General features: G+C 38.3%; 1 protein-coding gene and 2 long non-coding RNA genes across 8 annotated transcripts in view; all 3 read left to right on the top strand.

Moving 5' to 3' along the window:
* Positions 1-26,697, top strand: part of SCFD2 (sec1 family domain containing 2) — a 430,084-nt gene that overhangs the window by 191,747 nt on the left and 211,640 nt on the right. The gene's annotated exons all lie outside the window — the stretch shown is intronic.
* LOC146400435 (uncharacterized) lies at positions 825-24,795 on the top strand. The gene is made up of 2 exons (XR_014812456.1): positions 825-902; positions 21,353-24,795. It is a non-coding gene; the product is annotated as an uncharacterized LOC146400435 (long non-coding RNA).
* Positions 13,422-18,254, top strand: LOC146400436 (uncharacterized). Its single transcript, XR_014812452.1, has 2 exons — positions 13,422-17,077; positions 17,161-18,254. It is a non-coding gene; the product is annotated as an uncharacterized LOC146400436 (long non-coding RNA).

Below are 26,697 nucleotides of genomic sequence, written 5' to 3'. Positions count from 1 at the left end.
TTTTCTGTTAAAGGGCCACCCTGTCTTTATGTTTTATTAACAATGTCCATCTTCCCGGTTGGATGGAAAAATAGGTCTTACTGATTACTGTGTTTGAAGAAGCCCTTCACTGTGACTATGTGTGTGTGTGTGTATGTGCGTGTGTGTAGTCACTCTGACTGTATATATATAGAGTCACAGTGAAGGGAATTTTGTATATCTATAAAATTATCTGTACTAATTGGTAGAGAAATGTTTAAAAAGAGACATTAACAGAAATGCAAACCAAGGTTGTCGGACTGGCTCTTGAACGTTACCAGACTTTGCAAAGCTTGTCAAGAGCTCTTTCGCTAATGTACACAAAACTCCTAGCCTACTTGCACCCAGGCAGCCTCCCCTTCCCCACCTGCAAATCAAGAAGAAAGAGAATGGGTGGTGGGGTAGGAAGGTACTAGCAGGGGAAGGCTATTTAGTGCACAGCCTTGTGTAGAATGCTTCACCTTTTTAACTCACCTTTGACCTCTGAGGTAGATGCTCTTCACACCCCTACCCCACCCAATCCCCAGCACAGATGAGGAATCTGAGGCTCAGAGGTTAAGAAACTCCCAAGGCCACCCAGTCGGGAGGCAGCAGAGGCAGGATTTGAGCCCAGGCTGGCCTCCCCAAAGGCATGTCTCTGGGACAAGGCTGCATCCTTTGTCTACATGATTGATGGTCTTAAGGAGGGCTTGCAGGAGTTAAGACTCTTCCTCAAAGGTGCTCTGGGGTGGTGACACAGATCCCAGAAGTGGTGAGTTGAAGCATGTTCCCGGTAGTGGTAAGTTGAAGTGTGTTCTTCTGTTCAGCTCTTCTTGCACTGGGACACATGGACTCAAGAGGAGCCAATGTGCCTGGGATTCTCTCAAGGTTCCACACGGTTCCAGGTGGGTTTTGAGGTATACTGACTGAGTATAGAAATTGAACAACCTTCCTCTCCTTGGTCTATTTTTTTAGAGTCTGTTAAGATAAGATGCAGAAATTTCATCTAGGTGCAGTTAGAATTAATACACCTTTGGCCTTCTTTCTCCAATAGTGTTTTCAACTTGTGTGTCACACAGAATCCAAGAACTCCATGACAAAGTGGTAGCAGCTGCAGGCTCTGTGGTCGCTAAAAACCTGTTGGTGTTTCAAGGATATGTTAACATTTATCCTTCTCCTACCATCTTCTTCAAAATCCAGGAATGTGGTTCTGGTTCTGTTATTTGTTGAGAAGTATGTAGCTCAGGTTTGTCTCAGGTGTCAGCCAAGGAAGAAAACCCAACTGAATCAAGCAAAAAACAGAGTTTGTTGTTTCACATAAACTAACAGTCCAGGGCCATCCAGCTTCAGGCACAGGTGGATCCAGAAACTCGAACTATGTTATCAGGACTCCTTCACCTCTGCCAGTGTTCTTCTCCACAAGTCTGGTGATTCCAGGCTTAGAGCCTGTATAATTTTGTTAGTTGTTCATCAAGTGTTTCCAGCTTTCCTCCTTCTGGGTACATGGTAGGATTGTGTTCGTCTGCCCCTTGAAGTTAGGTATGGTGATGTGATTTATTCTGGCCAATAAAACGTGAATCTAGATGGCACGTGTCACTTCTGGCCAGAGGCTTTTATGAGCCAGCGCATTATTCAATATGTCTCCTTCTCCCCGCCATGGTGATTGTTGACACATGTGTCAAGATGTGGTATCCACCTGCTCATGTCCCTGAGTGATTTCAGATCTTTGACAGACATGTGGTATGAGGGAGAGCTTTTGTTACATTATGTAACTGAGCTTTTGGCATTTTACTATAATATAATCTAGTCTAACCTGACTAAGATACATCCTTCAGATTAATATACAGGGAAAAACAAGAGGTATTTCTATCTTGGTTTCTTAAATAAGAATCCTCTTATTTACTCTAAATAGCTGTCATTAGATGATGTACCCATTGCTGAGTCAAGCCTGTGGCCTAGGAATTCAGAGTTCTGGTTGGCCAGGCCAAGGTCTCATCTTTCTCCCTGAGCAATGCTTGATAACCTACATGTAAAAAGAATCTGAAAAAGAATAGATATGTGTATGTGTATAACTGAGTCACTTTGTTGTGCAATAGAAATTAACATTATAAATCAACTATACTTCAAAAAATTTTTTAAAAAATGAAAAAAGGCAATGCTTAACACATTTTTTTTTCTCATTTCAAACAACTATCTCAGCACAGTCAGACTTTATGCAATGCATCAAAGATAATTCTTCCATGAGTAACTTCCTCTATGTCAGCAGAGATGGTTAAAACTTTACACATGTACTGTGGACTAGAATCCACTGGAACCTTCACTGTCCAGAATTCAGAATATCAGCTGTTATTAAAAGGGAGGTATCATTTTGGAAGCTCTGTGAGTTGCTCTTTGGATTAGTGCAACAAAATGGGGCAACCACAGAGAAACGAGCCCAGAGATCACACCAGGTCTCAATGGAACATTAGCATTTGGATGTACGGCCTTTCAGGCTGGGTTTCTCACAACATGGGAGTGACCAGGGCAGCCCCATAAAGTCAGTCATCCTGAGTTTCTGCATACAAATCCTTTTTATAATGCGTGAGGGGTGAAGTGTGTTAAGTCTTTCACCATTGAGAACGCAGTGGTAATTTCTTCCCTGTCCCTGAGAGCTGTGGTGCTTCAGTGTAAAATTTGTGTTTGACATTTCACTGTCTCTTGATGAGGTATTTGAAGTTGTGCCAGAAGTGGAGATCTGTCTTTTCTGTACTTAATCTCCCAGCTGTGGGTTTGTGTGATTCATTCTGCAAGAGTTTGGGGGTAGTGATGAGTATTTATGCTAAAATCTGAGCATTTGCATAGTCATGAGATTTTAATGGCAACTTACAAACTGGTTTTTGTTCTTGTTTTTGTTTCCCAAATTACTTTCAACATTGGTATATGTTATGCTAGAGAAGATAGATACTAGAAGATACTAAAACAGATAAGGGAATTTTCAGGACCCAGAATAAGGCTGACATAAAACCAGAGGTTCCATTTCTACAGTCTCTTGATACTTGCTGAATTTGGCTGAGGTCATATGTGAGTCCATAGGGAATCTTGTGTGTTCGTTCATCTCCAAGCATTCTTCTGTCATCTGAGTCTTATTCTCATGGGATATTTTGTCAGAATACCTATTAAAGCATCTTTTTAATAATAGAAATTTGTAATATAGTCTTCATGATCTTTCAACAGCTAATTTAATGAAGCAATTAAATTTTGCTAGCTAGCCCGGATAGAAAATTGTTACTACGACTTATTAAATAGTCAGATTAGGAAACCATTTCTCAGAGTTCCTGTCGTGGTGCAGTGGAAATGAATCCAACTGGGAACCGTGAGGTTGTGGGTTCAATCCCCGGCCTTGCTCAGTGGGTTAAGGATCCGGCATTGCCGTGAGCTATGGTGAAGGTTGCAGACGTGGATCGGATCTGGCATTGCTGTGGCTGTGGCATAGGCTGGCGGCTACAGCTACAATTAGATCCCTAGCCTGGGAACCTCCATATGCTGTGGGTATGGCCCTAAAAAGTAAAAAAAAAAAAAGAGAGAGAGAGAAGCCATTTATCTCTTTTTGCACATATATGTGCATGCAAATTTATTTATATAATTTATTTAGTCTTTCACAGCTGTGGTGGTATTTCTGATTCTTAATAACCTCAGAGCCATCGCTGAGAATGCTGATGTTTTTAGAATGTAAATGATAATAATGGATAATATTTATTGTATACATCTGTGCCAGGCCCTATTCCCAATGATGCATTTATTCTTCAAAGGAGCCGTATTAAGTGGTTGCTGTTATTAGCCGGCATTGCACAAAATGAGGAAACTGAGGCTAAACAACTGCCCAAGCTCAGTTAGTATTACTCAGTTAGTACGTATTGGTAACTTGATTCCAGGGCTCTTAACCATCACAGAAGTAGCCACTTAACAGAAATGAGGCCGAGAAGTCTGGTTTACAACATGGTAGATAGAAGTGTCCTGTTATTATCACTTTCTGTACCAGCTCCCTGATAACCACTTTGGCTTCCTTTTAATTTACAAGTACCATCATTTATTGGTGTCTTTGTGCTTCTAAACTAGTTTTTCCTTTATACTTTACATTTTCACTAAACTGGGATGACATTCAATTCAGTGTTATATCCAGTGTTTTAGAAACATTCACATATCTCTTATCCATAAATACTTTTTTTTTTAAATTAAGGAGTAAAACCCTTCAATACATTAACATCCACTAGGGGACATTTAATGAAGGAAATGGCTAATAATTATGTGTTCAGTAGACACAAAGCAGGAGGAATGTAATGATAACTCACTCTTCTCTATTTCACCTCTTAGCTTGTGAAATTTTGTGATTCCCATCTGGAAGAAAGAGATTGTTGAAGCAGTCCTGTGAGTGACATTAGCGATTTGGTAAACTGGGGAAGACTTGTAATAGTTTACTCATTTTATACTTTAACATTAATGATTGAGGTAGAAATGGTAGAAGCAATATCCTGGTCCTCCTGTCAGCTACCTGTTTATCTTTCAGACAACTAAAGTGAATACAACAGTTTAAGTTTTCTTGCAGAAATGTTTTATATACATATGTATATGTATATGCAAATAATATATTAAAAATATATAATAGGGAGTTCCCTTCATGGCTCAGCTGTCAACAAACCCAGCTCGGATTCATGAGGTTGAGGGTTCGATCCCTGGCCTCGCTCAGTGGGTTAAGGATCCAGTGTTGCTGTAGGCTGTGGTGTAGGTCACAGACAAGGCTTGGGTCCCGCATTGCTATGGCTGTGGTGTAGGCTGGCAGCTACAGCTCTGATTGGACCCCTAGCCTGGGATCTTCCATATATGCTGTGGGTGTGGCCCTAAAAAGCAAAAAAAAAAAAAAATATATATATATATATAATAATATAATATGTGTAAATAATATATATTTGTATATTTACAAATTCATATAATTTTCTTCTCCATTCCTCCCTTTTAAAATACAAATTATAGCATTGGACTCTGCTTTCTTTTTTCATTTCATATATCAATATTAATATTATGTAGCATATTATTATGTGTTTTTTCAGACAAATTACAATGCAAATTCCTCATAGGTTGAGAATGTGCCATTCTGTCTCTGTCTACATGCTTGTAGCACAAGGCCTGGCATATTTATTGAATGAAGTGAAGCACAAATCTGGGTGGCAGTTTGCACAATACATCATGTGGCAATTTCTAATTTAGCTCTGATTCATTGGGATTATTTTGCATGTATAACGTTCTATTGTAATTTTGACGTCTCCTTTTTCTGCCACACTTACCTAAAAACCTGCAGTGATGTTGATTTTGATCCTGGAAGACTTGTATTTCTCTAATTATCAAATCACTGCATCTTTTGAGATGTTTTGATATCTTAGCAGAATACAAACTGGAAGAACTACCTTTAAGAGAAACGCTTGAAGTTATTATAATTGGGGAAAAAAAGCACAACCTGCTGATATTGCTAACATGGATTAGCAAGTACGAGACTCTATAGCCATATACTTCAGAATGTGTCTTTTCTTCCAGAAATCCTCAGTCTGCCTGTGTTATGTCACAGGTCACCTAAGCAGTTTTTATGAAAGTTGTAGCCACAGGACTCAAGAGGGACTTTGGGTGTTCTAAATTTGAACTGGAGGCTGAGCTAAACTAACATTTTTATGGAATAACCCATAATTAACTTTTATATAACAGTCAGATTTATGTCAATATTCCTGGAGGATTATGCTAATGTAAGGTGTTTTCCAGAGTCTGAGTTACTGAAAGACCATCAGAGATAATATATACTCTAATCCTTTTTGTTTTGTTTTTGCATTCTCAATCTCCTGTTAATCATCACTCTAGGGATTTACACACCTCCCTAGCACAGGGTTTGCCAGATTTCTTCTTTTACTTATTTTTCTCTGTTTCCTAGGTGCCAAGAGTCCTCTGTTTCCATTTTAGAAAAACTCATAGCGTTATTTCTTCCCTTATGAACATCTCTTTTAATTTTGTACCTTCCAACTCTCTCCTCTTTCCATTCAATAACCATCAGACATTTTTGGAGTCTATGGATGTAAACTTTCTAAATCTTTTTTTTCTTTTCTTTTTTTTTTTTTTAAGAGCCACACCTGCGGCATATGGAGGTTCCCAGGCTAGGGGTCCAATCAGAGCTGTAGCTGCCAGCCACAGCCACAGCAACACCAGATCCGAGCCATGTCTGTGACCTATACCACAGCTCATGGCAACACCAGATCCTTAACCCACTGAGCGAGGCCAGGGATGGAACCGACAACCTCATGGTTCCTAGTTGGATTCATTTCTGCTGCGCCACAACGGGAACTCCAACTGTAGGTATTTTCATTCAGGCTTTCCTGTCCAGATCATATGATCCTCTTCCATCATATTTAGCCAGACCTGAAGTTCTAGGACAACAGAGTGAAAGAAGACTGGGTCTCTGCCCTCAAGGAGCTTCTATCTTATGAGGAAACACAGCTAAACAGGGAAGTTTCTTGCTGAAGAGGGGACCTCTTCTGGTTTCCTTTCATTCTTCATTGTATTTCTCCTGGCATTGCCCGTGAGTTTAGCTCACACAATTTCTAAAAATCATTGTCACGTATGATTTGAATCCAACAGAAAATCTGTTTGTTGGGAGATGTTTGTTTTGGGTTTCTTATTTTTTATTTTGGTGCCAAAATAGTTTTCACTTGTTATCCTCATTTTGACTGCCTTCCAGTAAAATCGCAGATACAAAGCAACAGATGGCTGGATAGAGGGTTTTGCAATGTCCCTTGGGCTCAGTGAAATCCCGCTTTCTACCCAGACATTGCAGTTTCAGACAGACCTTCAAAGCTTCTCCAGCTTGTTTTCCATTTGAAAACTATATAGTGCTTGGAAGTCACCATAGCATATTTAATTATTACCAAAGCGAAGTTCTGGCTGTTGTAGCTCTCTGTAGAAAAAGCAAACACACATATTGGCACAGATGTCTTTTAAATTAATTTTCTTTTAATGGTTGAGCATGTTTTGAAATGTCACAGGGGAAATATGTTTGTGTAACTCCACATCTTTAGAAATGAAGCCAAACAAAGATGTTCTATGAATTAATAATATTAGCATTTTGTCCAGATATAGATTCTAAAATATTTTAAAATATGGAAATTCTGCAAGCAGATAGACCATCTAAAGATGGTCCTAACTTTTATCCATTGTCAAAGAAATTACTCAGATTTATTTTGATGCCTTGTTAAGCAATTTCGCCCTAACTTGTATAGAAAAACAATTCTTTTGTTAGAAATGTCTCATGACAAAATTCATCTGCTGTCTTCTGACTCTACGTTCTGCACTTCTTCTTCTTCATAAATGTTCTTCCTTTTGTAACTACAGGATTAAACAGAGAAGTAATTTAAGCCAGAAACTGGTTATTGACATGTCTCCTAATTGCATAAATCAGCATCATTGGACTTGACCAAAATTTAAAACTTTTTTGCTTCAAAGGATACTATCAAGAAAGTGAAAAGACAGTTCACTTGGAGACAATATATGCAAGTCTGTATTTGATAACAGTCTAGTACTCAGAATGAATCAAGAAATCTCACAACTTAGCAGTTGTAACAACCCAGCTGAGCAATGGGCAAAGGATTTAATAGATGTTTATGCAAAGAAGATGACCAATAAGCATAGGAAAAGATATTCAGTTTCATTAGCCATTAGCGAAATGCAAATCAAAACCACAGTGAGGAGTTCCCGTCATGGCGCAGCAGAAACAAGTCCGACTAGGAACCATGAGATTGTGGGTTTGATTCCTGGCCTCGCTCAGTGGGTTAAGGATCTGGCATTGCCGTGAGCTGTGGTGTAGGTCACAGACACAGCTTGGATCTGGCGTCGCTGTGGCTCTGGCCTAGGCTTGTGGCTACAGCTCCAATTAGACCCCTGGCCTGGGAACCTCCACATGCCGCAGGAGTGGCCCTAAAAAGACAAAAGACAAAAGACAAAACAAAACAAAAAACCCACAGTGAGATAACACATCACACCCATGAGAATGACAGTAATTTTTTTTTTAAAGTATGATAAATGTTGGTGAGAATGTGGAGAAATTCGAGCCCTCATACAATACTGGTGGGAGTGTAAAACAGTGCAGTCACGCTGGAAAATGCTTAGCAGTTCCTCAGCAAGTTAAACATAAAGGTACCATAGGACCCAGAAATTCTGCTCCTATACCCAAGAGAATTGAGGGCATTTGTTTACCCAGAAACTTGTACATTAATGTTCATAGCACTATTGCTCATAAAGGACCCAAAGTAGAAACAACCCAAATGCTCATTGGCTGACTAATGGTTTCACACAATGTGGTATATCTATAAAGTGAAATATTATTCAGTCATAAAAATAGAGGAAGCACTGGAGTTCCCATCGTGGTTTATTGGTAACAAACCCAAACAGTATCCATGAGGATGTGGGTTCAATCCCCGGCCCCACTCAGTGGGTTAAGTATGTGGCATTGCTATAAGCTGAAGTGTAGGTCCTAGATGTGGCTCAGATTTGGCATTGCTGTGGCTGTGGTGTAGGCCAGCACCTATGGCTCTTATTTGACCCTTAGCCTGGGAAACTCTGCATGCCATGGGTATGGCCCTAAAAAGATGGATGGATGGATGGATAGATAGATAGATAAGAGGAAGCACTGACACATATTATAATTTGAGAACTTTATACTAAATGAAAAAAGGCAGATGCGAAAGGCCACATATTATGTGATTCCATTTATGGGAAATATTTGGAATAGGCAAATCTATAGTGATTGAAAATAAATTAGTGGTTGCCTGGGGTTGGCAAGGTGAGGAAGATAGAGGCAGGAAGAGGATGGGGAATGACTGCTAATGGGTCTAGGCTTCTTTGGGGTCGTGAAAATGTTCTGCAATTAGATAATGGTGATGTTTGCATGACCTGTGTATACACTAAAAGCCACTGAATTTAGTATTTTAAATGGTAAATTTTATGATATATGAACTCTGTCTTAACTTTAAAAAAATCAACGTAAAAAATCTATAAAAAATAAATGAACAAATTAAAAATCATCTTGGTAGGAAATATAATAATTATTCAGTGATTATTAATCATTGTGATTTTCTTCTTGAGGTCTTACTAAAAAGTTGTTTATGACAGCAAATGTCCCTCCCAGTGTATAAAGGATAGATTATACAGAAATCACCTAGACTCTGTTAACCCCCACACTAAGATAATTGCCCGAAATTCTGCTTCAAGTGTGGTCACGTATAGATTTAACCATATGTTGCTTTCATGGGGCTTTAGGAGGTAGATTGTAGTTTGCAGTTCTAATTGAAAAAATGTAGTGGATAACCCCTGAAGCTGGAATGACAACATACTTTATTTCATCCACTCTAAGATGCATTTTAACATCTTTGGGATATATCTTACAATTGATGGTGTTTTGGACTGGATGAAATATGGCAGTTTTCTTTGCTTTCAATGCCTTTCTCAAGTAGTTAGCCATACGAAATTAACCCTGCTATTCCCTATAAGGCTATTTATGTGAAATAGCCAGTGCACCCCCAGCAGTATGTTTATTTTGAGGCTTTGAAACCAGTTGTTGACATATCTCCTAATTGCATAAAAAGTAGTTCTTGGAGGTTAAAGGAAGGCTTCCAGCATTTTCTGTCCATTTCTTTATGGGCTTAAGGGAGAAGGGCCTCTCAAATTGTCCTACCTCCTTATTCTCTGCTGTCATGTTGGGCCATTTGACAGACTAAACTAAGTGGGAACTTAAAATAAACAGGCATTTGAAAAAAATCTCATCTCTATATATGATACTTTGATTTGAACCTTTGAGAATAAAGTCTTAAAAGTTTCTAAGATAAACCATAATTTAATAGTTTTAAATTTAATTTAAAATCCTGTAATACAACAGAGTTAAAGTTTGGCCCAGGTATCTTCTGTAAGGCTTTTGGAAGCAGAGGGTTTTGGAATCTTGAGTGGAGAGTGGGGAGGGTATTGTTAATGCATGGTTTGCAAAATGTTTGTTTTATCCTTAAACACAGAAAGAACCTGGCAATTACAATGGCAATGCTTCTTAAAAATATAAACCTGAAATGAAAACTCAGAGCCTACATAGGCTGAGAAGCAGTTGTCAAGGAGAGGAGAGAGGGTGGGAGTATTCACTATTAGTAGAACACTTGGTTTTATATATGACAGTATCTTTTTACAAAGGCGAAGCTTTGCTGGCATTGCCTTTAAACAAATATCTAACCCCAGCCATCTGTCCATATGGGTTATACAACAGGAATACCTAACTATTCCCATAGTGAAGAAAGGAATTTCTTCATGTATATATTAAAATGTGTGCTTATGCATATATAACTTCTTCTATATGTTTTCTACATAGTACAGATATGTATGTGTAGATGCCATATGGCCATCAAACATGCCCTAAGGTCTTAGCTCAATGATCATTTGCAATAGGGAATGGCTTTCTCAAGTTTTTGGTCGAAGATTTAAAAGTAGATAGTAAGTCCCAGTTAAAAAGCACATTATGAGGGGAGACGAGGAAGCATTTAGTAAGAGCCTACTAATTGCAGTGCCAGGGTACATCTAATGGTAATTATAGGGTGCTTTGAATACTCATTCCAGTTTGGATTCTTGTTAAAAAATACTTCGGGTGCCTGGATTAGCACGTGCACTGGACCATCTCTCGTCTCCCGCTGTCTTTCCAGCACTGTTCAGACCCCTCCTGGTGGAAGAACAGTAGCCCTTAGAAGGCAAGGGTGATCACAAGAGGTCAATAAACTCTCAGTGCTGTGTCTGCCTAGATAGGTATTATAGCCAGTGATGGCACAGATAGCCCATGAAAAACTCCTTTCAGACCCAAGATAATGCAATCTGTTCTTACTTGGCTTACATCTCATTCTGTATTCCATCTTAACTGGATGAGCATGAGTAAAAGAATTAATTGCAGCCATTTGACAGGCTGTTTTATTATATCAGGCAATGCAGTATTGTGGATAACACCATGGGGTTCCTATTCTGACTCCACTGTTTACTAGCTGTGTGATTTAGGGCAGGTTATTTAACCTCTCTGTACCCTAGAATTCTTATATGTAATCTAGGGCTAGGAATAGCATGTGCTGTGTTAGCAGCATCATCGTAATGAAGTGAACCTCTAGAATGTTACCAGCACATAGAGCATTGCCCAGGGAAATGTTTCTTGATATGCTGTGGAAAGTAAACATTAGGAAAAGCCATCTTTGGAGCTGGGGAAGGGCCCGAGTTGGAAAAGTAGCCTTAGATAGTGAAAGCCATCATGTGAACTTTGACCTGGAATCCTAACTTTCCCTGCATTAGCTGCTCAGCAAAGGAGTAGCCCCTTTAAAAAAAAAAAAAAAAAAGAAAGAAAGCAGGACTTCTCATTTGGACCCTATTTTTTAGAGAAGCACACAATCCATAGAATGCAAATTGGAACCTTAGGAATATTTTCTCACCCAAATAAAAAAAAACTTGAATAACTTTTAAAATTATGGATTGTCTTTTTGTCAAAATGGCACCTTTAAAATCAGGCTTTGCCACACATTATTCATTAATTACGTAATTATGACTACTGTTTTTCCATTTCTAGAGCTAAAGTAGATTTCTGACCTAACAATACTTTGATAATTTGAATTATTTGTTATAAAAAAAAGGGTAAATTGAGATTGAAGGCAATTGAGTGTAATAGAATATAAGACTGGAGGTAAAATGAGCTGGTTGTAAACTGCTTTGTGATCCCAGGCAAGAACTCAGCCTAAGTCTCAATTCCTTGTTTGTAAAATGAAACTAATAAGGCCTTCAGTCTTTCATAGCTCAAGGCAAATGATGATGCTCAAAAAATGGTTCCTATAATTTAACCAATAGCTTGTTCTTATTAACCATGCAAAGGGTTCAGACAAATCAGCAGTCTTATATGGTGGTTCCAGGGTGACAATCTTGATCTTTTGATGCTCTCAAACACGCTGGAGCTTAACAGTGATCCTAGTCCACCTGACTGAACTTGATGTACATAAGCTCTCACGTAGACTTTTGACCTGAAAAGGGAGATTTACAGCAAAGAAAACTGGTATATACTTTAGATATAAAATCCAGTAAACTAATAACAATAGCTAATTATATGATCTCATGCACATTAATGATTCTATGCCTCATTCTTGATAGGGGCTGATTGGACTAGACCACTTTTGGAAATAAATGTTCATGAGTTCAGGAAAGACAGAATAAGCTTTTAATACCATAGAGGTGACTGAGCATTTGTCAAATGAGGATATAAATATTACTGGAGTTTGCCAGGAGTTGTTTGGCAAACTTATAGATTTGAGAAAGGGAAGAGTGAAATTAGATCTTAAAACTGAAAGATAACCTGTTAAGCAGTCATCACTTAAAGAAATCATACTAATAAAATTTTGAAAACATTCATCTACCATTGAATTAACTATATGGGGAAAACTTCTATTTTTGTGTTATTTTTATTGTCACACTGTGAGATTTTAAATTGCAACATGATCACACTTACTCTGATTACCTGCCTATGTATACCCCAATGCTAGGAAAGTTCTTCCTAATGGGAAGAAAATATACTGTAAGCTCCTTGATGATGCTCTTGGACACTAGAACAAGATTCAGGATTGCTGAACTGCTTTCATAAGACCTTTTCTTGGCAAAGGTCTTTGAACAATATATGAAATATCTTCCAGTGCATTTAGTTCTTTACTTCTGTCTTTTTAGGGCTACACCCATGGCATATGGAAGGTCCCAGGCTAGGGGGTCGAATCAGAGCTGCAGGTGCCCACGTACATGAACAGCCACAGCAGCGTGGGATCTGAGCCATGTCTGCGTCCTACACCCCAGCTCACAGCAATGCCAGATCCTTAACCCACTGAGCAAGGCCAGGGATCGAACATTTGTCCTTATGGATGCTAGTCATATGTGTTAACCCCTGAGCCACAATGGGAGCTCCGAGAATTAGATTTAAATGCTCAGAGTTGGCAGGTCCTTTTTTCCTCACAGCTTCTTAAATGGCTTCTTTTGCCACCGATTGGTCCGCCCGCCTCATTTTACTCCAAATATTTCACTAACACCTCTGCTTCTGACAGTTATGAGGACTCAACGCCAGCCAGAGAGATATCAGCGGGCTCGCTCAGCCCACAGCAGCAGCTTAGGAAGGAGTCTGACCAGAGCCGGGGAGCAGAGGCTTTTCATAAATAATGGTGTGTTCCTGTCAGTGGTTTTGGCCCTCGAAGGACAGTAACATGTTTCCATAGCAGATGGGTCAGCTCTTGCCTGCCATTCTGTCTTTCAAACTTCCTGTGCAAGGGTATGTTTTTCATCAACCTTGATGCTGTAGAGAACACCTACTTTATAAGAATGAATTTTTTTTTTTTTTTTTTTTTTTTTAGCCAAGAGAAAATAACAATGTTTTTGTGTATAAAAGGTTTCTTTGGAAAGATTAAAAAGGAGATGGAATGGCTAGCCCAGATGTCCAAGTGAAGAATTATAACTGTGATAGAAGCTTTTTCTAGTAATGCATGAAAATGAAGACTGAGGAGCAACCCTTTTCCAGGCTCGGATTTCATTAAATGCCATTAAGAAATTATACCTTTTGCTATAAAACTGCTTTCACTTATTTTTGGGGTAAACAATCCCTGTGCGTCTATGCCATTTCGCCGTCTTATGGCTCCAGATCTTTTGGCAGGAAAACTAATGTTTTCTACCTTTCCTCTCAGCATCTTGACCTCATTTTCAGAGGGACAGTCCAAATGCAGTTGTTCTTGGGGTGAGCAGGGTTTGGAATGCTTGGTATGCTGGCCTCATTCAGATGGTATTTACTACTGGGGTAAATAGCTCAGCATGGCTCAGGTAAATTATAGGGACCCCATCAACCCTATCAGATCCATAAAATTAGCTTTATCCAGGCAGTGGAAAGTGAATACATTTCAAAGCTTTGTACATTTCCAGAGGGAAGAATAACCCAAATGTGGCTGTCATATCTGAGTAGTGGAAACACAAGTGTGTCCTACTTCAAGGAACTCTAATATGTAAAAATACAAACACGAAAAGCACCGAAAGTAGGTGGTGATTAGATGCCCTCCTACATTTACATTCAGATTGTGATTACTTGACAGTGAGAGTACGTGGCAGTACAGTAAAGAGTCAATAGAGATAATTCCATTTACAAATGTCTAAGAAATGACTGTACAATACAGTAAGAATGTGTAACAACCAGAAAGAAATGTCTGATGTTATTGTGTTTTTTGCTAGAAAAAGTCTCTGAGACTCTAAGACCAAATAAATAGAGGGAAAATATAACCCCATTAATTAAAATATGAATCAGTGTAATTTTTTTTCTTTCTTTTTTTTTTTTTTTAAGGCCACACCTGAGGCATGTGGAAGTTCCCAGGCTAGGGGTCGCATCAGAGCTGTAGCTGCCGGCCTACACAACAGCCACAGCAATGCAGGGTCCAAACCATGTCTGGGATCTACACCACAGCTCATGGCAATGCCAGGTCCTTAACCCACTGAGCGAGGCCAGGGATCACACCCACATCCTCATGGATACTAGTTGGGTTTGTTTCCGCTGAGCCACAACTGGAACTCCTTGCTCATGGTTTTTGAAGCAAAAAAGTATCCATCTCTCCAGTGGTGCACGGATGAGCCGCAGAAAATTCAGCCCGATCTGCTATGCTTCACTAGTTTGCCTGAAAGGGACCCCAAGGTACAGCGCATGGTAAAACCATTAAGGAAGGCAGGAGTTGGTGCCTCAGAGGTGAATTGTAGTTGCTCTTGTGTCTGAATGTTTAGCAGAAGGGGTGAGACATCTAAGTCCTAAGTAGACATTCATCAAGCATGTCCTATGTTGGCGACATAGTGATAGATGTACTAGGCTACAAAACAGTAGTAGCAAGTATTTGTAGAGTAGAAACACTACTAATAGGAGGTAGCAAGAAGTGGAAACCCATCTGAACTAGACAAAGTGAAAAAGGGACTGATTATAAGAAAAAACGAGAAGTGTTATGGAATCCAGTTGCAGGTAGTAGAGCCAAGTTTATGAGCGGCTAAAACATCTCTTGAATCTCAATCTCTTTCAGGCAGGCTCGCTCTCAATTCTGTCTCTTGTCTTGCTTCTCTGTGCACATCTGCCTGCCCTCTTCCTAGCCGACCAGCGTCTTCTGCTCCCCCCACCCCTTGGTTTCTACTTCTCTATATGCTTAGTTAACAGAGAACTTTGAGGTGCCACATAGAACTCCCTGGCTATAGTCTATATGATCTTACACTTTACTTCCTCACAGCTCACTCAATTTCAGATCCCCAAGAAAGAGAACCTGACTACTTGAGCCAAGCCTATTGGTTAGCTATCCTTGAATCCCCCTAGTACAGAAAAAATCACTGTGTGCTAAGTGGTTTCTCTATGCCAGGTCCTGGGTTAAACACCTTATGTACTATCTCTTGTAATTCTCTAGCATTTGATCCGTAGCATATCATTTAGTTCTTCAAAAACATTATGTCCTTCATGTGGTTCTTGAGGGAATCAAACAAGGTAATGTATGACCAGACAATATATTTCACAGAATCTAGCCTTCATAAGTAAGGGCTTCATTAACATTAACTCATAATGAGAGCGGTTTGAATGAATGAGGACCTGCTAGATTAAAGCTCCAAAAACCTGGGTTCTTATTCTGGTTTTTGCCAGCAACAAGTCTCGAAGCCTCATTGTTTTTTTTTTTTTTTACTTTATCAGATTACAAGAAATTATTGTTATTTTTTATTTTTATTAAAAATTTTTTTTTGCTTTTTAGGGCTTCACCGAAGGCATATGGAAGTTGCTAGGCTAGGGCTCGAATCAGAGCTATAGCCACCAGCCTACGCCACAGCCACAGCAACACCAGATCCAAGCCATGGCTGCGACCTACATATACCACAGCTCATGGCAACACTGGATCCTTAACCCACTCAGCGAGGCCAGGGATCGAACCCTCAACCCCATGGTTACTAGTCGGATTCATTTCTGCTGTGCCACAACGCGAACTCCGTGTTATTTTTTAAAAGTAAAATGACACTATTATGGCTATGTTTTTAAAAGTTCTTATCTTCTAAAGATAAGTACTTAAATATGTGTGGATAAAATTATATGATATCTGGGATTGACTTCAAAATAATTTGAGAGGGAATGGATGGAGATGAAAAAGATTGGCCATGAGTTATAATTGTTGATGTTGTTTCAGGGATTTTATTGTAATACTATTCTTTCTATTTCTGTATAGGTTTTTTAAAGATGAAATTTCCCATAATAAAAACGTTTTAGAAAAAGATTAGGATAAGATCACAGATGTCTTTCCAATTCTTTTTTTTTTTTTTATTCTGCTCTTTGGAATACTGTTAAGTCTCAGCCAGTGTTTACTCTGACTATTTAGGTTACATAACTGGCCTTTGAGTTTTATACAACTGGTATTTTTTTAATTACAAAAGTAATGTGAAATAATTAGAATATTGGCCTCCACCATCCCCTTTCCCAAATTTCCATTGCTCCTGCAGTAATCAGGGTATCTTTCCACACTTTTTTCCTGTGGCCATTTGAATATATACATACATATATACCTATACAGGCTTTGGTGTTTTTTTTTTTTTTTAACATGGCTTTTTTTTTTTTTTCCCCACTGTACAGCAAGGGGGTCAGGTTATCCTTACATGGTGTTTTTTGTTTTATTTTATTTACCAAATTTGTGCTACATATTTATCATTTGATCACCATAACCATCAAGGACATCCTCTAGTAAATAGACAGAGATGTAATTCATCCTCAAAATAGCAGCAAAATAAGATGCAAACTATTATATATAGGATGGATAAACTATAGGGTTCTACTGTATAGCACAGAGAACTGTATTAAATATCCCGTGATAAACCATGATGGAATTATTTTGTTCTTTTATATGGCTGAGTAGTATTCCATTGTGTATATATAACACATCTTCTTGATCCATTTATCTGTTGATGGACATTTAGGTTGTTTCCATGTCTTGGCCATTTTGTTCTTTTATATGGCTGAGTAGTATTCCATTGTGTATATATAACACATCTTCTTGATCCATTTATCTGTTGATGGACATTTAGGTTGTTTCCATGTCTTGGCCATTGTCTTTTTGCCTTTTTGCAACTATTTTTTTTGTCTTTTTGCCTTTTCTGGGGCTGCTCCCACGGCATATGGAAGTTCCCAGACTAGGGGTCTAATCGGAGCTATAGCCACCGGCCTATGCCAGAGCCACAGCAATGCAGGATCCAAGCCTCGTCTGCCACCTACACATAGCTCATGGCCACGCCGGATCCTTAACCCACTGAGCAAGGTCAGGGATCAAACCCGCAACCTCATGGTTCTTAGATTCGTTAACCACTGAACCATGATGGGAACTCCCAGGTGCATGTGTCTTTTTCAAGGAAAGTTTTATCTGGATATATGCCCAAGAGTGGGATTGCTGGGTCATATCATAGTTCTGTATTTAGTTTTCTGAGGTTCCTCCATACTGTTCTCCACAGTGGTTGTACCAATTTATGTTCCCACTGACAGTGTAGGAGAGTATCCTTTTCTCTATATCCTCTCCAGCATTTGTTATTTGTTGACTTGTTAGTGATGGCCATTCTGACCAGTGTGAGGTGGTACCTCATGGGAGGTTTTATTTGCATTTCTCTATCAATTAGTGATGTTGAGCATTTTTTTCATGTGCCTGTTAGCCATCTGTATATCTTCTTTGGAGAAATGTCTATTCAGGTTTTTTGCCCATTTTTCAATTGGGCAGCAACGTGGACAGAACTAGAGAATCTCATACCAAGTGAAGTCAGAAAGAGAAGGACAGATACCATATGATATCACTTATATCTGGAATCTAATATATGGCACAAATGAACTTTTCCGCAGAAAAGAAATACATGGACTTGGAGAACAGACTTGTGGTTGCCAAGGGGGAGGGAGTGGGATGGACTAGGGGTCTGGGGTTAATAGTTGCAAATTATGGCATTTGGAATGGATAAGCAGTGATCCTGGTGTATAGCACAGGGAACTGTATCTAGTCACTTGTGTTGGAAAATGATGGAGGATAATGTGAGAAAAAGAATGTACATATATATGTGTGACTGGGTCACTTTGCTGTATAGTAGAAATTGACAGAACACTGTAAAAAGTAAAAATCATTAAAAAATTTTTTTTAAAACCATAATGGAAAAGAATGCAAAAGAGAATGTGTATATATGTACAATGGAATCCCTTTGCTGTACAGCAGACTTTAATACTTTATAAATCAAGTATACTTCAATAAAATGAATTTTTAAAAAATAGTTGCAAAATATTCCATCATCTGTATATTAATAGAAATATAGGTTTGATTTGTCTAAGAGTGGCTTAAACTATCATAGAAAGTTCTCCTTCAGTTAACAGGCCAGAGCAATCAGCTTTAGATAGCTGATCCCGTGTTAGAGACCCAGGCTCTGATTTATTGCTCTGCCATTCCTGGGCTGTTACATTCGTCCTTGTGGTCCAGGATGGCTCATCACCCCTTCACATTCCAGCCAGTTAGAAGGAGGAAGGGGAAGTTATGACCCTTCCCTTCAATGGTCACAGCCAGAAGTTACAAACGTTGCCTTTATCCGCTCATGTCCCAGAATTTTGTCGTGGGGTCACAGCCTTTCCTTATTGACAGATACTCACGTTCGCCATCACAAACACTGCTGTATTAACATTCTTGTACATAGATCCTGTGTGTACTTTCACTGTTAATTTCTCTAGGATGTTTTCCCCCAAATGGAATTGCTATAGCTCTGCATTTATAGCAATTATGAACTAAATTAATTATAAACTAAACAACTAATTATGAACTAAAATACTTGAAGACAATTTTGCAGTTGGATTCAGATTCTAGTTAGTAAAGTTCTCTAACTCTTGAAACCTTCATTTCCAAAAGGTCAGACACCATGTCCGACTGGCTTACCACAGTATCTAGAGCCTGGCCCAGGGACCCATGCTTAGTGTGTTCCTGATGAATGTTGCATGAGTGCGGGGATGAACACTTAGGAATTTAATTTACATAGTTATGTTTAATCTTTATATTTGCCAGGATTCTGTAGGTGGCAAGGAACACAAATCCAAGTCAAACCACCTTCGCAAAGAAGATGGTTTTATTAGGAGCAGACTCAGTCCAATCAAAGACACAGAAGCCAGGGCAGCCTGGACATCTCAGGGACTAAAACTAGCAGGACTCTTTCTCCAACTCTCTCTCTCTCTTTTCTCACCCTCTTCTTGTGTGTGTATGATGACCTTTTATTGCACATTTTCATTGAGTTTCTGAGTCCCAAGGCTCATATCCCAACAGTCATCCATGAGAGAAGAAGTTTTGTCTCAGCAGTTCTATTCATAAAACTTGTTACAGGAGCACTTGAATTGAGGTCTTTGGTTATACACCATTGGAAAAAAAATCTGTCACCAGAGGAAAGGTGGGGGAGAGGCAGTGTTGTTAGTGAAGCATTGCACATGGAACAAAGATTTTTTTTTTTTTTGCTTTTTATATTTTAAATAATCATATGCAAGTTGTATTACTATCAAGTGCTTAAAAAAACTGGAAACAATTTTAATATAATGAACTTTTTAATACATTTTTAATAGAGTATAGTTGACTTATAATGTTATGCTGGTTTCAAGTGTATAGCAAAGGGAGTCAGTTATCAATATATCCATTCTTTTTCAAATTCTTTTCCTGTATAAGTTATTACAGAATATTGAGTAGAGTTCCCTGTGCTGTACAGTAGGTTCTGCTTTATATTTTATATGTAGTATTGTACGTTAATCCCAAACTATTAATTTATCCCTTGTCTTCACCTTTCCCTTTGGTAACCATAAGTTTGATTTCAAAAGCTGTGAGTCTGTTTCTGTCTTGTAAATCCGTTCTTTTGATTCCACATATAAGTGATATCATATATTTGTCTTTCTCTGTATGACATTTCACTTGGTATGATAATCTCTAGGTCTATCCATGTTGCTGCAAATGGCATTATCTTTTCTTTTTTATGGTTGAGTGTTATTCCATTGCATATATACCTACCACATCTTCTTTAGCCATTCCTCTGTTGATAGACGTTTAGGTTGCTTTTATGTCTTGGCAATTGTAAAACAGTGCTGCTATGAACATTAGAGTGCGTGTATCTTTTCAAATTATGGTTTTCTCTGGATATATGCCCAGCTAGGGATTGCTGGGTCATACGGTAGTTCTATATTTAGTTTTTTAAGGGATCTCCATGCTGTTCTCCATAGTGGTTGTACCAGTTTACATTCCCACCAACAGTGTAGGAGGGTTCCCTTTTCTCCACACTCATTCCAGCATTTATTGTAGACTTTTTGATAATGGGCCATTCTGACTGGTATAAGGTGATAGATACCTCACTGTAGTTTTGTTTGCATTTCTCTAATATTCAGTGATGTTAAGCATCTTTTTGTGTACTTTTTGGCCATCTGTCTTTCCTCTTTGGAAAAATGTCTATTTAGATCTGCCCATTTTTTAATTGGGTTGTTTTTATGATACAGAGCTGCATGAGATGTTTGTATATTTTAGAGATTAGTCCCTTGTTAGTCACTTTGCAAAGATTTTCTCCCATTCTGTGTATTGTCTTTTTGGTTTTTTGTTTGTTTTATAGTTTCCTTTGCTGTGCAAAAGCTTTTAAGTTTCGTTAGGTCCCATTTGTTTGTTTTGCTTTTATTTTCATTGCTCTGGGAGGTAGCCTCTAAAAGGATATTGCATTTATTTATGTCAAAGAGTGCTGTGCCTCTGTTTTCTTCTAAGAGTTTTGCAGTATCTGGCCTTACATTTAAGTCTTTAATTCATTTTGAATTTATTTTTGTCTTTAGTGTTAAAGAATATTCTAATTTCATTCTTTTACATGTAGCTTTCTGGTTTTCCCAGCACCAATTACTGAAGAGTCTGTGTTTTCTCCATTGTATATTATTGCCTTCTTTGTTTAAATTAGTTGACCATAGGTGCATGGGTTTATCTCTAGGCTTTCTATCTTGTTCCACTAATCTGTATTTCTGTTTCTATGTAAAACTGTTTTGATGACTGTAGTTCGCAGTATAGTCTGAGGTCAGGGAGCCAGACTCTTCCAGTTCCTTTTTTGTTTTTCAAGGTTACTCTGGCTATTCAGAGTCATTTGTGTTTTCATACATGAAGCACTTTATAATATCTAAAATTGTGTTTTGTTATATGGGGATGGAATCCCCCTGTTAGAACATAACTGTTAGTCTTAAATTATATATCTCTAAATTTCTTAGATTTTTTGGAATGATTTTTCACAAAAGTGAGGAACGCCTGTGCATGTACTACAGTTACTGGAGCAGTCATCAGGACATGGGATTGGGAATCCTTCCCTTTGGCTGCAGTTTTCACTGTGTTATTAACTGTGGCACAAGATATACCCTAGGCCTCAGTTCTGTGTTTGTATTTGCTTTTAAATCAATTTTATGGGGTTTTTTGTTTTTGTTTGTATGTTTGTTTTTTAATCTATAAAATGATGGGATGAAAAACAATATTTACTTCACATACTGAAGATCAAGAGAGGTGATGGATGTGGAAAAAAAGGTTAATTACAAAGTACAAACATTAAGTAGTTATTATTGTAAACTATTTCTAAAATGATATTCTTAACATGGGATGCAGGACCCCCCAAAATTATATGCAAATTTGAATGTGTTTATACCTCTATCAGTTAATATTTGGTTCAGCTGTAGAGTGTCAGAACACCAAGTTCAAACACCTATCAACATTCTGTTTTCTCACATTATCATGCTCCATCATAAGTGACTAGACATTGGACAGTAGAAAAAAAAATTGTATTGGGGAAATAACAATAAAAAAAAAAGTGCAAACACCTATCAAAACCTAAGTTCACTTCCTCTCAAAGTGTGCAAACTCCAGAGATAAGCCATCTAGGACAAGTATGGCAGAGCCACAATCATCAGCAGCCCAGTCTCCTTTCCTCTTGTTGTTCTGCTTTACTAAGCCTCTTGTTTTCCCCTCAAAGTCCAAACTGACAGCTTAGACACTTCAGCCAGCGTAAAGATGAAAGTAGAGAAGGAGTAGAAGAAAGCCATGATCCCTCCCCTTAAGAATACTTCCTGGAAGTTGAACATATCATTTATGCTTACATCCCCTTGAATTTAGATGCATGGCCACACCTCATTTGAAGAGCAACTAAGAAATGTAGTCTTTTTTTCTGGAGCTTTCATTACTAAGCAAGAAGAGAGAGTAAAGGGAGAATTTTCTGTGTCTGCAATAATATGGATATATATTTCAAGTAGAATAATGAGAGGATAGAAATATATATATTTCAAATAGAGCTTCATCAGACTCTTAAAGAGCTCTATAATAAACATTTAAAAAACCACTATTCCAAAGTGTAATTATTATATAAACCTGTAGATCAGAAGTTGTCTTTCTAGGTCACCTTCAATCTGTACTGTCAGCAGGAGAGTAGGAAATCATTAGTCAATCAATACAAATAGATTTGGTGCTGTCATATACACAGCAGTTATTCCTCTTGATACTGATGGTTTATTATTTGAATTTACCCTTTTAAATCAATCACTTTATAGCTCCTAAGTCAATGACTTCTTTTTCATGTATTCTATATATGATGTATTACTTTAAAAGTTCTTAAGCAATTTGAAATTTTATCTATATGCTTTTCCTCTTTCATCATTTTGGGTACTAATCAAGATTCTTTTTGAGAATTAATTGACTTTCACTTTTCATAATTAATTTAATTTCAAATTAATAAGGCCTGTAAGCATCTCTCTTGGTTTAATTCTTCTTTTAATGCTTTTGCTTTGTACAAATCATCTGATCTTCTTGTTTATATTTCATTTTAAGTAACACATGTTGAGCAACACATAAAATGTCAAAAATTCTAATTTAATTCATTTCAAAAGTAAGCAACTGATAAAAAGCAACTCAAAAAAAGTAAACAGTTTTCAGACATTTTAATGGTTTTATTTTTGTTTTTATTGCACATAGTCTTTCCTTATGTAGAAGTTTGTAGCTATAAATGGTTGGGTTATTTATTTTAATTACTGTCTACGAAGAAGTTTCTCTCTTTAGAAACAAGTCAGATGTCAACATTAAACATGTGACCAAAAAAAGAAGAAAAAAGGGATCTTACTAATTTGTCAAAGTAAAAATATGTCAGAATTTTTTCAGTATTAAAAATAGTTGTGCAGCCATTAAAAAATCTTGATTGACAGGAGATATATGTATTCATAATGTTTAAGTGGAAAGGAAGGATACAAAGCAAGTATGTCTAGTATGTTTTCTTATATATTTAAGTGTCAGAGGGAAAACAGTTTCTAACACTATATGCCAGCTATCTGTCCATTTAATAGCATCTATCTGTAGATGATAGGATTATAGGTAATTTTTACTTCCTAGAGTATTCCTTTCTATATTATATGTATTTTTGTAGTATTATGTTGCATTATTTTTATTACCAGGGGAAAAAAAAACTAACTAGCAAGCTTTGCCCATTTTGAAGAAAAATGAATTATAATAAAATGGATAAACAAAGGTAGCATTTTGGTCCCCCTCCCCCCCACTGCAGAACTCTATCTCAAAAAAGTCTCTTAGAAGGTGAAATCATATGCCCATAACTGACTACTACAATTTTAAAGTGTAGCATTTGGGAAATTTCACAGGAAGCCTGATATATTGCTGCTTTTGGTGAAGCAACTTCTTTGCCTTGTCTGTGGTGGGCTGAGAGCTACGCTGAATTGCAATGAGATATGAAAGTATAGCAACTCAATGCGAATTAGAAATTCAGTCTCCTGGATATCCTTCCCTTCCGAGTCACTGACTCAGTGTTAATGAGGATGTGTTTGTGTTACTTATCTCAAGGTGTGAGGTTAGCAGACGACTGCGGGGCAAATCAGTAAAGCTTTTGTGCTCTGTGGAAGCAAGAATAAACCAGCTCTTTTAACCCAAGCCCAGGCATTCCCTTCTCTGGATTCCCTAGCGGATCCTTCAGCTGAATCTGAGTCTTAAAATAAAGCCACTTTCTATGCTTCTCTGTGCATACTGAGCATCCTGCCAAAGCCTTCTATGAGGTATCTGTGAATTTATCCTGGGAGAACACCACACAGTGTCCTTGGCTTCCGGCTCCAAATGATCCACTCCAATGACACACTGTAATACTACTCAAGGTAGGGAGAGTGAGCTGCCAAAACCTATTTATCACTTTGCTGGCCTTGAACCGTGCACATCTGTCTAAAGTTAAACAAGGGTCGTAGGAAGAGCTTTTCTTCTTTCCCGCCTTGCCAACACTAGTATCTTGTTTAAAGATTAAAACAAATTGTCTAGTGTTTCCTTGCACTGGTTTTTCACACTACAAAGTGCCATTCTTTAAAGATGTATAAAAGAGTGAATTTGGGAAAATAGATGCTTGTGGTCTTACAAATCAATATTGAATATCCAAAGCTAGGAGACATTGGTTAAATAAATGGTGGTTATGCATTTAAAATGGAATATTAGGCTACCATTAACAATAATGTTGAAGCATATTTAATAAAGTGCAAAGATGACCAGGATGCTCCAATGTATGGATAACTATCATCTGTTTAACCAAAATAATATGCCTAATATCCTAGTTTTTTGTTTTTAAAAATTAAAAATGTATACACAGGAAAAAGCATGGAAAGATATATATTAATAAACGTTTTGTAGTTACCTTTGAGTGAAAGGATTGTGTTTGAATTTTCCTTTCTTCCTTCCTTCCTTCCTCATCCTCCCTCCCTAACTTCCTTCCTTTCTTCAATATTCATTAACATTTCTACTTCTGAAATACACTAGAAACTCATTTAAAATAGATTTATTAGAAAATAGGTTGATTACTGTTGATCCTTATTAAAATACAAAATGTGGCAATTAACATGAAACAAAGGACATATTTTTAGAACATTTTATTTCTGGCAGTTAAATTCTATATTTTTTTAAATGACACTTTAGAAACTTTGGAGAGAGGGCAGAGGGTGATAGGGGAACTCTCTGTACTTCATGTTCAGTTTTCTTCTAAATCCAAAAACTCTCTAAAACTAAAATATATAGACAAAAACTTTTAAAGCCCCTTTACACTTGTTCTACTTAGCCTCACCATCTCAGGTTATGTCACTAAGCACATATTACATTAAAACTTGAGTTTAACAAGCTATAGGGCGGTGTTTATGAGCAAGAGGGTTCTGGCTTGTGGTCTGGAAAACCGAGAGGGCTCACTGAGTCCTCTGTGGACTGTTAGGATCCAAGAATCTGGCCATCTCCCTCTGACTGACTCTTCTTGGTTTCATTAACCTCAGACTCTATCAGCTACCTTCCCCTCCTTGCTATAGAACAAAGAAGACTTTTTTTTTTTTTTTACTTTTTTTAGGGCTGCACCCGAGGCATATGGAAGTTTGGAGGTTCCCAGGCTAGGGGTCCAATCGGAGCTACAGCTGCTGGCCTACCCCACAGCCATAGCAACGCAGGATCCGAACCACATCTGTGACCTACACCACAGCTCACGGCAATGCCAGGTCCTTAACCCACTGAGCTGGGCCAGGAATCGAACTCGCATTCTAATGGATACTCATTGGGTTCATTTCTGCTGAGCCACAAGCAAAACTCTAGAACAAAGCAGACTCTTTACCCCCTGGATTCCTGTAGGAGTTGGTGATGACCCCTGTCCTCAGGGGTCTGTCATCAGTGGCCCTACTCTGAAATCAATTCAATGCACATGCCTGCTGGGAAGGTTTGCCACAGTGCCATTACAGCCACTCTTTTGGTTAAGATCCACCTCCAGAAAGCCCTTAGTGAAGTGTAAGTATCAATGACTACCAACCATCTTGACCAAAAAGAAGGTGTGAGGTCCAGAGTGAGTTAAGTGTGTAAAGATGGCTCGAAGGCTGTGATATGTAGTATTGAGATCTCCATCCTAACCCTGAAAATCCTGTTGTGTGTTCTCAGTGGCATGAGGCTATAGGGAGAAGAAAGAGGGAAAAAGGTAGAAGGGAGTCAAATAAGATGGGGGAGGGTTCCACTCTCCTATGCTTGCCCTGGGATAGAACTCTAGTCATCATTTTAACCTAACCCGCCATGAGTAACTGCCTTACCAACAAGCTAGTATTACTTCTTCCCTTTCATCATTCCATAAACATGCATGAGACATCTATTCTGTGCCCACCTCTGTGCTAGGTTCTAGGGCTACAAGGTGAGAACAAGCATTGGCCCCCCTTTCCCTCATGAGCATATAGTTTAATGAGAGGGAGCTGATCAAATAACCACACACAAAAAGGTAAAGTTGAAGCTGTGGCAAGTGCAATGGAGGAGAGGTACCCTCTTATAGGAGCATTGAATCTGGGAAGTCAGGTTAGACATCCACAAGGAAGTAACACTTCACCTGAGACCTGAAGGATAGATAGGTTGAGTGAATGATGCAGGGAGCATGAAGGGTTTTCCAGACATAAGGAACAGCATGTGCTAAAGCTTTTCTAATACTGTCTGGAAGGGGGCTACTAGAGTATTGAGAAAAGCCTTCAGTTTGTAATGCTGTGACTCTCAACCCCACCCCACCCCCCGCCACCCGCCCCACCAAAGGACT

The sequence above is a fragment of the Sus scrofa genome, chromosome 8, assembly GCF_054392235.1.
Source record: "Sus scrofa isolate SSC_HxYL_T2T_F1_AM1 chromosome 8, Sscrofa_HxYL_maternal_Yorkshire_Landrace_v2.0, whole genome shotgun sequence".
Classification (NCBI taxonomy): domain Eukaryota; kingdom Metazoa; phylum Chordata; class Mammalia; order Artiodactyla; family Suidae; genus Sus; species Sus scrofa.
This window is presented reverse-complemented; position numbering and strand designations above follow the sequence as displayed.